Below are 13,107 nucleotides of genomic sequence, written 5' to 3'. Positions count from 1 at the left end.
CATCACTAATTTGAAATTCCTTCCTTCCTTCCTTCCTTTCTTCCTTCCTTCCTTCCTTCTTTTATTCCTTCATCTTCCATTAAAAATAATTTCTCAAAGATTCATTGATCATTACTGAAAGTTCTTGCAGTACTCTATAATATAATTTGTCTGAGTCTGGAGACTTGAACTCATTTCAAGCAGCAATATGCTCTCTTATGCCTCTATCTATTTTAGGTTTCTGAGCTATTAAAAGTGAAACAAAACAAACTTGTCCCAGTTTCATGTTCATTCTCCTTTATAGAAAGGAAATAAACTAGAAAACGAGCGATTTTGCTTTGCTTCTCTTATCTATCAGCATTGCACCATTAGTTAAAACTCCAAACTCCTAGTCATTTCCTTCTTCCCTGTTCCCCCATCAAGAACTACTGACTTACATGATTTAAGAGGTTAAATGACATATATAAATTTAAAGATCTAGTAAATAGTAAATTCAAGACCAAGGACTTGAATTTAGGCTTTCTGGCTCAGAGTTTATTGCTTTACCTACTAGACTTTATATTTAAAGACTAGGGCACATATATGACTAACAAGTATTATCATGTTGATAACTTTCACAGGCCCCAAGCTGTTAGAATCTTCTCCTCTATGATTATCTTCCATTAACTCTACAAATATATTATATTTGTCTTTATTTACAAATTTTATCCCTCCTTAAAACATGTCCACCTTGAGATTAGGGATTGTTTTTCCTTTTCTTTGTATTCCCTGAGCTCAGCATGTCTAGCACATGACAGATAATAAATGTTTGTTGATTTATTTCTGTGAGTCTACCCATCCCAGACTGCCTGGAAACCACCTCTAATCTTCCTTCTTCCCTTTTCCCTATTGCATGTATGTTGAGACCTCTTACACTCTCCCCTGCCCAGAGTGAATCCAAAATCCTCATTCTATGTAAAGCCAGAGGCCCATTTCCCCTTCACAATGGTGGAAGGTTGGTTTTCTCTAGACCAGTCATGCATCTTAGCAATTCAGGGCCTTGCCAAAATTCTGTAGCTGAACCTTCTGTCCATTACAAGGTGAGCTCCCTGAGAGCAAAAACTAGTTTCTTTTTCTATTTGTACTCCTCTTGTTTAACACAGTGCTTGGCACATAGCAAATGTTTAATAAATGCTTTTAAAAAACATATTCGTTTTCTATTTTAACTATTGTGAATTTTCTGTTGACATGGCCACTGATCACTTTTGTTTCACCAATTAATCCCTTTAATTATTCAGAATTTGGTCTCAGAAAGCAACTGCCTTGTTATTTGTTTGGAGATATAGAATTGATATGGAAATAATTTGCCAGAAGTTCCATTTTTAGTGAAATGAGATTTTAAGCAGATGCCTAGATAGAAGTTCTACTTATTTCATCTGTGCCAATTTTGTGAGCTGTATCAGAAACTCATCTTTGTTTCTTCTGTCTGGCCAGGAAGCTTATAAAAGAGTCTGCACTTCTCAGTTCATTTTTTTCCTAATGTTAATTATATTGTTCCTCTCTACTGAGTTCATGGATTTTCACAGGTGTTTTTCTTTTTAAATGTAGTTCTATCCTGCTGTTCCTTCTAGAAGATATATTGTTGTTGTTGTTGTTTTTTAACAAGGTCTGTCCTTTCACGATCATATACTAAATCATGAATCACATTCCACTAAGCCTTGGTGATCTACAACAAATCATATTACCTTCTTTGGTTAAAATTTCAACTTTACTTAATGAATAGCTCACTCTTTGTTGGGTTGTTGTTATGTTGAAATTTAAAACCGAAGTAACTGGTGATTTTTGTCACCTTCCAAAATATGCTGCTCCCTAGAAGCTTTTATCACTTCATATCATTCCAAGGGTGAATGAGAAGTGTCTACATTCTGAGGAATATCTAATCTATGAGTCCATTTCTAAGTGAAAAAGTGAAAAAGTCAGCTAAAAGAGAATTCTATTTTCCTGTCATCTCTTTAGCAGTTCAATAATAAGACCTTGCATTCAGTCTTTTTTTTTAAACCCCTACCTTCTATCTTAGAATCAATATTGTATATTGGTTCCAAGGCAGAAGAGCATTGGCAATTGGGGTTAAGTGACTGGTCCAGAGTCACATAGCTAAGAAGTGTCTGAGACCAGATTTGAACCCATTATCTATTGTCTTCAGGCCTGACTTTCTGTCCCCTGAACCACTGAGCTGCCCCACATGTAGTCTTGAAAAAGCATTTATGAAACATATAATACTTAATAATATGTACCAGTGTAAACCATTAACTATGTTCTCTTTAGAGATACTTTACATTTAAGATCACAAGTTTACAGTGCTGGACATCTGAACACTTTCCCTTTTGACCAAAAAGTATAGGTTGTAGAGTTGAATGAGATAACATATGAAAAAGTGCTTTCAAACTAAAAAAGTATTTTATAAATTCTAGATATTATTATTGCTATTTTTTGTTATTATTACTATTATTATATTATTTTCTATTCATTTGACAGTAGTTTAGGTATAAGTAGGATTTAAATTCGATTTTCTAAGCACTTCTTAAGTATCTACTAGGTTTCAGATACTGTACTCAATATGAGGACACAAAGAAAAACCAATAAAAACAGCTCAAAGAATGTGAATTCCATATGAAAAAAAACAGCAGGTATGGGAGGAAAGCAGATAATCCAAATTCCTAATGCCATTATTGATTCTGATGTTGATCTGTTTTGTTTATATGATCTAATGGCAAAGGATTCCTTTCATTTCTAAGTTGAAAAGAAACTCTAATATACTCAGCAAAAATATCTAATGCATTATTTCTCTTATATATTAATATGATTAACATTCTTTATTAAGAACCATAGTTCTTAAACACTAATAAAAACACTTTAAAATAGTGCTTGCTTCTCTATACTTGGAAACAATATTGTGAAAAGAATGCTTCATCTTCAGTAAGAGGACCTGAGTTTGTATCCCAGCATTCCTATTTTATACCTATGTGTTCTGAGGCACGATACTCTCTTAGCCTTCAGTTTCCTCATCTATAAAATGAAGGAGTTGGACTAGATGAAGTTCCAGGTCTCTTCCAAGTCTAAATCTATAACAATTCCTATAAAATATGTGTTTCAAGTTATTATTGGGATAGGCCAGGGCTTGCTGCTTACAAGTGGCCTGTTGATGAACCTTACATCTTTTGAGGCCTAGACTTTGGACTGGCTAGTGCTTAGGCTACTCTGTCCAGGAGTGGGTACACTCTGATTCTATTACAGCAAGAATAAACAAGATTCCTATTTAAGGAAGGCTTTCCCTTATTTTCAAGGTAGGCTTAGCTCATTGTTTCACATGGACCTCTGACTTCTTCTGAGTATTCTCTGGGAGCTGACCATCCCTTGAACTTCTCCTACACTTTACTTATCTTGGATTTTACTTTTGTCTCCTATATTCTTTTATTTTTTGAATTTTTCAATACAATTGAAAATAATTGTTTTCTGACATTTTGTGATTCATATTCTCTCTCTGATTCCCAACCCTCCACCTGCCTTCAAGATGGCAGGTAATATAATATTGATAGTACATATATTATACTATGTATAGTTCCACATTCATCATATTGTGAAAGAAGATACATATCATTTAGACTAGAGAAAAATTCATGAAGGAAATAAATTGAAGAATGGAATGCTTCAATCAGCATTCAGATTCTGTTAATTCCTTTCATGCAGTGGATAGCCTTTTTCCTCATGAATTCCTTGACATTACTAATAAAAGTTAGTTCATTCGCAGATAATCATCATATATTATTGCTGTTACTGTATTACAGTGTTCTTCTGGTTTTGCTCACTTTACTTTGCATCACATCATATAAGTCTAAGTTTTTTGTGATCATCCTGTTCATCATTTCTTATGGTGTAATAGTATTCCATTACAATCATATACCATGACTTGTTCAGTCATTCTTAATTAATGTTCATTCCTTCTGTTTCCATTTTTTTGCCACCACAAAAAGAGCTTCTGTAAATATTTTTGTTCAAGTACATCCTTTTCCTCTATCTTTGATCTCTTTGGGACACAGATCTAGTAGTGGTACTGCTGGGTAAAAGGGTATGCACAGTTTTATGGCCCTTTGGGCATGGTTCCAAATTATGTTCTGTATTCTCCACTGCCTATAATTCATTCTGATATAAATGACAGCCAAATACCATAGGAGATAATGAAATTTTCTAACTCCCATGCCCCATGTATCTATTACTGTTATTTAGATCCTTTAGGGCACTGTTGGTCCAGGTGATTTTCCTATCAGGGAAGGTAGGGTGTGTGATCAGGGACCTTGACTATAGCCAGATTCCTTATTGTTTAACTACTCACTTTTCTAGTAGTTTCCTTCCCTTAAATAGTAGGCAGTATGAATAGAATAAATGGATGAATATGGATAGAATAGATGGATAGAATAGGGCTATGGAAAATAGATGGATAAAAAATGGATAGAATTAAAAAGCCCAATACTATATTGTTTAGACTATAGAAGTCAGCTAAGCCTATTTGAATGTATCATTTCAAATGTAGCTGGATCTTGGAAACTTTATTTATCCATAGAAACTTGATCCTGAAAGCCTGCCCCATTACTGACTACTTCCTATAATCCCCCTACTATATCTTCTTGGAAGCCTAGATTCTTGGGAACCAGGAAGGCATTTTCTACTGTGAGTGATGGAAAGTAAAAACAGGCACTTTAAATTTCATTAATTACTGAACCTTGAAAATGTGTCCTTTTCCCTGAGTTCTAGAAAGCCCCTTCTATTTCTCCTTGAGTCTTAGAAACACATTTTCCTTCTCAACCTCCAAAAAACATACAGCCTTTACTGTGTTTCTTAAATCTTCTGTTTCCTCTGAACTTCAAATCTGTTGATCATACACTTGTCATGTGGAACTCCAGATAGGCAAAAGAAGATCAAAGCCACATGTTTTTTGGTTTAGAAAGGGCTACCAATTCTACTCTCATTCTCTTCCCTATTTTCCCCCAAGCCAATATGAGTCTCCTTCTTCAAAGAAGCTCAGACCAGACAAACAACAAGAGCAATAGATGTGGGAATGATGGATTTGTATTCAGTAGATGGCAAAGGTCCAGTCCTATGGATTGATTGAGAAGTGACTGAACTCTTCCATGAACCATTGATGCTTTCCTCTGGGCCTTTTCCAATACACACTGACAATGAAGGGATGAGAGCTTTAACAAGTATCCATGTGAACCTGCTATTCTGGGCTAATCTTTAAGTCTCCAGGGTCTGGGTACACCACTGACTAATCCTCTAGTTTTGTGCCATTGGAGGAAGTACCCACATAGATGAAACTGAAGATCCATTAAAATGTGAACAGAGCCTAAAAAAAAAACTATTGGATATATATTAGGATCTGGGGATTAGACCCGTGATTTCATAATATAATTCACAATACAATGAATTTCCAAGCGAGCAAACTCCCACTGCCAACGCAGATCAGCATTTTCTCTACTACTTAAAAGCAGAGAGTTAGTTGCCTGAAGGAGTTAAATGATTTGTTCAAGATCACATTCAGTATATGCCAGAAGCAAGACTTCAACACAGTCTTCCCCATAGACCCCTTATACTACTTAACCTCCTCTATGCATATAGACAGGTACCCAATAAAATGTCTATAGAATTAACTCTTTGCCACTTTCACTTAGTTTTAGCACTGAAATAAATTATACCACCATTCCTCATTGTCCTCAACTGGATGACAGTAATAATAATAATAATAACAATAATAACAATAACAATAATAATAACATATTTACAAAGCACTTACAAGAGCCATGTGTGCATGAGGAGAGGAAAGATTAAATAATGTTTCCTATTGTCACACAGTTAGCAAGTATCAGTTAAGATCTGAGCCCAGATCTTCTGATTCCAAGTCCAGTGTTTTTTCTCTTATAGCATGATATTTATCACCGAGAAAGCATCTCTCTGACTTTTCTCACTTAGTTTAAATGTCCTATGGCTACTCTGCTGAATTTAATGATGCTCAGAACTGTTAGATGCTTCTGTCAGCTAGCTCCAAGATGGCTACCTCAAGTGGCTGCTTTTTCTATAATCAATGGGAGGCCCGCTGAAAGCACTGGCTGTAAAACACTCGACTCAGCACTCTGGCGAAAGAAAACAGAACCTCGTTTGAGGGATATCTGGTGACAAAAACAATTTTTCAGAACATTATCTTTCCCCTTGGACCTGTGCTCTTTCCTATCTCTTGTGGAGATAGGAGTCCACTGGACCACTGGAAAATATGGACCCATAATGCCAATTTTGGCAGCTGTGACTCAATTCTGCAAGAAGTTCATTGGGACATTCTTGTGGTTGGGTGGTAAACAATTGTTTTATATGTGCATTTCAAAGATAAGCAACTAAATCACAAGAATGCACTTTTTGGTTTCCATTGCTGGGAAAAAGATTTGAATCCTCCATAAACAGTTATCTGCCTGTACTAAGGCTAAGGGCTAACATTAAATCCAGAAGTTGTCTTTGAAAAGTTGTAAGGCAGTAGAAACCTTAAAAGAAAATTTTATTACATGCTAAATTTGCAATTTTTTCTTGGTGGAACTAATAAAATTGTTATAGATATCATAGTTTAATTCAGAATAAACCCCTATACATAGGTTTTTAGAATACTACATAAATGGAAATAATAGTAATCATTTATTCAACAAGTATATAGGGGATCTTATGGTTTTAGTGTAGTTTTAAGTTTGTTAAAATTTAAAATTTACTAACACTTTAGTTTATTATTATTATTATTAAAACACACTAGGATTTTTGAGTCATGCTTTATATTAAGTGACATTTATGTTTGAAACATTATACTCAATGTTGGGGAGAAAACAGAAATAAATAAGACCTACTCTGCCTTCTAGGAACTTACACTAATGATAATTTGTATTATCGTTATCCTATAAAGATGATTAACAGTTTTCAAGATTACTTATGATAATCAGCTTAGATCTGGAAGGAATCTTTGTGGATGACAGTGTTTATCACCTTAGTCTAGAGGTTTGTGGTACTTTTGCCTGTTCAGATAAGAGCCTGCTTAAGCTCTTTCACTCTACCTGTATGCTGCACATCAAAGGTAATTTACAAAGACATAATCATTAGAAGCATTGTGACATATTAGATAGAAATCTGGCTTTGGTGTTAGAAAGATCTGAGTTTAACTCCTACCTCTGACCATTGGTGAGCATAGGATTTGGACCTTATTCATACTCTGTAAAAGCTTCTGGGAGGGAGTTCCTCATTAGGAATTCTATATACTAATGAAATCATAGGTTTAGTCTTTAAAAAATCTTGTACATAGCTCTTTAATCATCACAATAATGGTAAATAATGAAATTTTTGAATTTCATTGAAATAATGAAAAAGAAACCCTAAATACATCAATACCACTTATGTCCTTCCAACCTATATAATCTTCCTTGGGTCCAAGGACTCCTAACTGCACTTTTTGTAAGAAGCTTTAAATCAATAAACTCAGGGCTGGTGACCAGTTAGTGGGGGTGACTCAAGAACTCAAGGTCTTTTTATTGATGGCTGTCTTTCTCAAGGTGGCTTGGGCTTGGCTCTGCCCACAGTTTGGTTCAGATATCACTGGTTATCCCATGTGGATTCCAGATCATTTTTTATGGACTCATTAAGTTGCATCTTTGCACGATTTCATAAGGCCTTTGTCTTAGTCTTCTTCTAGAGGCTGGGAAAGAAGAACGTGAAGGTTTTTCTTGGCCTGGTGTCATTTCCATAAGACTCTTTCATACTCAGTTTAGCCCATCTTCTGAGATGCTCATCCTTTGATTTCTTCTATCATTCCTAGGCTGTCCTGGTGGGAGTCAGGATCCATGAACCTAGTCCCTTTCTAAGTGAGTTACATATAAATGTGTGGGGTGTATGTGTATGTGCATGTATGTGTGTAAGCACACACAATTAGCCCACAAATGATTATAAATGTAGCAGATATTCCCAGATAGACACCTGGAGTAGCTGGTTAACCTTCTTTTGTATCTATCTTTGGACATTCTCTTTGATCTAGTATCTTACTACTTCATCAAGTTTTTTTTCCCCATCAGAATTAATTGCCCATTGAGTTTTGCCTTTGAAAAGAGACAAGGACCGACAAGGACCCCCAAGAAAGAGACAGAAGGGACAACACATAAAGACTATACACAGGGAGGTCTCCAGTACATCTACCTAGTTTCTCTAGGGAGCCATATGCCGTTAGGGCTGGTGCCAGATGGAGATGCAGCACGAGAAGAGAGGGAGCTCCTTCATGAGATAAAGTTGGAGAGGCAACAGAGATACTCAGCCTAACTCAGACCTGGAGAAAGGCCCACACATCACAGTATCAGCACAGTACAAAAAAGGAAAGAAGGACTGGCATAATAGAGGACTGAGGAAAAGTCAGGTCCTATCTGTTTTTTCAATACCATGAGCCTAGTGTATGATAGAAATTCAGAGGGAGGTGAGACAGACCAGAGCATAATATTGCTCAGTGCCTTCCAGAAATATGTATGGAATGTATAGAGTAGCCATGCAAGATAAGGCTGAGAAATAAATTCAGTCCCAGTCCTAGAGGAGTTTGAATGCCAGGCTAGAGAGCTTGGACTTGACTTAGCAAAAATGGAAAATCTCTAAAATGTTTTGAGTGACAAAGTCAGTACTATGTTTCAGGAAGATGAAGTCAGCAGCCATTGATCACATGGAATAAATGCAGAATGTCTAGAGTATGAATTCTCTCTCCCTTTCACCATTCTTTCTTTCCTTCCTTCCCTCTCTTTCCCTTCTGTTTTAAATTCAACACTATGTATTGGCTCCAAGGCAGAAGAGTGGTAAGTGCTAGGCAATGGAGGTTGTTACTTGTCTCAGGTCAGATTCGAACCCACGACCTCCTGTCTCTAGGCCTGGCTCTTAATTCATTGAGCCATCTAGCTGCCTCTTGAATTCTCTCTTTAAATGTTCTTTTAAAAACTATGGAAGTGGGGGCAGCTGGATGGTTCAGTGGATTGAGAGCCAGGCCTAGAGACAAGAGGTCCTAGGTTCAAATCTGGCCTCATACACATCCTACTTGTGTGACCCTGGACAAGTCACTTCACCCCCATTGCCTGGCCCTGTAACAAATAAAAATTAATATAGAAGGATATATATATGTAAAAGATATTAGAGTTTAAAAAATAAATACAAACTATGGAAGTCACATACTCATGTTGGTGGACCTTCAGTAACAATAGATCTTTAGTAACACTCTTTCCTTGTATCACAGGACAGTTAAGCAGAAGAAATCAACACATTGATCATGTCTGGCAGACATTCTCTATTCTGTACCTTTAATCGGCCATCTCTCTGCCAAGAAGTAGGAGGCATACTACTCTGGTAGTCTTCTGAAATTGCAGTTGTTCATTACACTTAGCAGAATTCTGCTATTTTCTATTTTCTTTTAAAATTTTATTTTTTCTCAATTACATGTAAAATAATTTTTTGACATTTGTATTTAAAAAATTTCCAGTTTCAAATAATTCTCTCCTCTTCTTTCCCTCCCTCTGCTACCTTTCAAGATTGGTTTTCTTTACACTAGTGTGCTCGATGTATACAAATTAGTCTTCTGGATAAACTTGTTTTTGATAACTGAAATTACGTCTCTGTTAGGCTCCACAGTGACAATTCCTTAGCAAATGGCATTGCACTGATTAATCATTATATGTACTTTGAGACATTGTGTGTATTTGTAAATGAGGGGTAGTGAAGGAAGAAGTTTAGAAAGAAGACATATATAGGAAGAAAGTGTCACAGAATTTCCCAGATTACCTTAATTTTTTTTTAAACCCTTGTACTTCGGTGTATTGTCTCATAGGTGGAAGATTGGTAAGGGTGGGCAATGGGGATCAAGTGACTTGCCCAGGGTCACACAGCTGGGAAGTGGCTGAGGCCGGGTTTGAACCTAGGACCTCCTGTCTCTAGGCCTGACTCTCACTCCACTGAGCTACCCAGCTGCCCCATACCTTAATTTTTTAGTCACTGTAGTATTTAAAATTTTTGTCTCATCTAAATACCTTTGGTACTAGTTCAAAAAAGAATTTAAGGGGCACTTAGGTGGTATAGTGTATAGAGCACAGAGCCTGGAGTTAGGAAGACTGTTTTCCTGAGTTCAAATTCAAACTCACACACTTTTAAATGTGTAACTGTGGGCAAGTCATTTAATTCTGTTTGCCCCAGTTTTCACATCTGTAAAATGAGCTGGAGAAGTAAATGGCAAACCAACCCAGTATCTTTGCCAAGAAAATCCCAAATGAAGAGTCAGATACTGCTGATCAACAATAGCCCCCCAAAAAAATTCCAACAGCAAAATACAGGCAACAACCTTTAGAAGATATTTTCTTACGTAAATGCTGAATACAAAGAAGATTTTGCTTTTCATCTTTTAAAATTCTCATCTGCATATCTAGTCCTTGCAAACTGATCAGTGCCTCTCATTTATTTCTCCCTAAACCAGCATTCTCAGAATCCTAAACTCTTCTCCTTTTCTAGGTCTTCTGTTTTTACTAGGAAAAGTTAGGAATCTCTGCTTTTGCTCATATATTTTGAAGATTTCCAGAATCAGGATCTCGTGTACTTCTCCCACCACCACTTATCCACAACAGAGGTAATTTAGCTGTATGCTTTGAGAGAGGAGAAAGGGCCTTTGATTGCCCTGCATTCTGGCTGATTTCCAGTTTTCTTGCACAATGATTAAGTGTGCCTTCATCCCCTCTAAAAGTTTAGAAAAGCTTAAATTATTGGCATTATCAGACAGAAAATTTAGGGCCCAGATGATGATGAGCTCTTCCTACCTCTAGACAGAGATCACTGCAAAAAGACCCAACATAACTATAAGGAATAGATAGAGATCTAAAACACATAAGTATAACATGCACAACTGAAGGCATCTGAATACACCATTCCTTTCCCTCTATCTCTTGCCACTTCCTCTCTTCCCCTCTGACCTTTCTAAACATCCAGATATTTATTTTCATTTTCATTTAGCCACATGTGGGGCCTTGTAGTTCATTTGGTCTTGCCTGCCACATTATCCAAGCCAGCCCAGTGTCAGTAAGATTTTGAGCCTGAAGGATTTTTTTTTTTTAAATGAGACGCAAAGATGGAGAAGACAAAAAATGAGGAAATTTAATGACCAGCAATTATAAAACCAGGTTTCCAAGTCCTACTTGGAGGTATTATGTTTATTATGGTATAAGTCATTACTATCATTCATTAGGGTTTAAAAGAAGATGTTGGAGATTCTATATTTCTCCTAAGTGCTTTTTTGAAGAATAACCTTTCATTTAAAAATCTTTTTCTCTCTCCTAAGTCAGCTTTTCCCCCTTTTGTCTTCCCTATGGCTATGCAATCCTTGGAATGGGAAAGAGTAACTTTTCCTTTGTTAAGTTGATTTTTTTCTCTCTCTTAGTATCAACCTATGTCTGTGGGCTCCTTTAAAGAACTAAATGCTAGCCTTAAAGTCCTTGAAGAGGATCCTTCTTAGAACTAGATTAGAGAATTATTGTACTTTCCTGGTTTCAATTAAGGGGGACATAAGTGCAGATGGAGCAAACATTTGTCTGGTCTCTAAGATGGTATCTTTTGGGTATGTGGAAGCTGCCGAGGTCTTCCTAATGATGGGTCAAAAGTTAGTCTCTTCTCTAAATGATCACCCTAATGCAAATATTAATAATATGGAAATAGGTTTTGATCAGTGACGCATGTAAAACCCAGTGGAATTGTTCGTTGGCTATGGGAAGGGGGTGCGAGGAGGGGAGGGAAAGAAGATGATTCATGTAACCATGGAAAAATATTGTAAATTAATTGAATAAATAAACTTCAATTCTTAAGAAAAAAGTTAGTTTCTTTCAAGATGCTAACTTACTGAAATGCAAAGGTTCCTTAGCCTTCTGTTACTATCTTGTTAGGCTCAACAGGAAGCTCTCACTTCCTAATTTCCATGTCTTTACCTGGTCTTACTCTTTTTAGCTTACCATGCCTCAAATCAGCTCCATGAATTTTTCTTCCCATCTATTTCTCCATTCTGCTTTGGGCTGTGGCCAAACTTGGCTCTAAACTCCTTCATATTATTACAATCAAGAATATGATGTCTACAAAATATTGCTTCTCTTTTCATTTAAATCTGATTCATCAGTTTGGATTTGAAGACAGGTGATTCAATTATTAAGTGTCTTCTATGTTCAAAATCTAGGTACTCAATATACTCAAATGCCTCCTTTCCCTTTTTCTTTGGGGGTATAAATCTGATAGGGATACTGATGGGTAAAAGGGTATGCACAGTTCTATAGCCCTTTGGGTACTGTTCCAAATTATTCTCCAAAATGGTGGACTAGTTCATAGCTCCACCAACTGTTCATCAATCTACCTATTTTTCATATCCTCTCTAGCAATTTGCTTTTTTTGTTTTCTGTCATGTTAGCCAATCTGTTAGATATGAGAAGGTACCTCAGAGTTGTTTTAATTTGTATTTCTCTAAAAATAATGATTTAGAGTATTTTTCATGTATCTATTGATAACTTTGATTTATTTTAATGAAAAAGTATCTATTAAAATTGACTTCCTTAAAAAAAATTGACTTCCTTTTAGTTGGTTGATGACATCTTGTAAGAGAAAAAGCTATCAGGGAAGAAGACTTAAGTCTTCTCCATATCAGAGGTAAATATATGACCTTAATAATAATAATAATAAAAAGCTTTGCTTCTTTGCTTGAACTGTTCTTTCATTTGAGATTATGGGGTTGGAGGATATTATTTTATAAAAATCTTAAAAGATCAGGAAAATGATTTTATAAGTCTTAAAAGTTCAAGATGGAGAGCCTTCTGGGAGTTTGAGACTCCAGGACTCTGGGAATCAAACCTATGCTGGGTTTTCCAGCTGAGCATAAATTCCCTATAAAATAAATTCCCTAAAAAAATATCTTTGAGACCTATCCCAGGGAAAGGTGAGATGAGATCCCATTTGGCAATGATGCCTCATTTGAATGTGAACTTGATGGAATAAGAAATAAGAAGAAATTGCATTAAATCTGAGTCTACTCTC

The 13,107-nt window shown here is 36.1% G+C and overlaps 1 pseudogene; it reads right to left on the bottom strand.

The window, feature by feature from the left end:
* Positions 1 to 6,068: 6,068 nt before the first annotated feature.
* The window catches only part of LOC123246609, a 115,953-nt pseudogene continuing 108,914 nt past the window's right edge, over positions 6,069 to 13,107 (bottom strand).

Source organism: Gracilinanus agilis, chromosome 4 (genome assembly GCF_016433145.1).
Source record: "Gracilinanus agilis isolate LMUSP501 chromosome 4, AgileGrace, whole genome shotgun sequence".
NCBI lineage: Eukaryota > Metazoa > Chordata > Mammalia > Didelphimorphia > Didelphidae > Gracilinanus > Gracilinanus agilis.
Note: the sequence above shows the minus strand (reverse complement) of the source record. Positions and strands in the feature narration are given on the sequence as shown.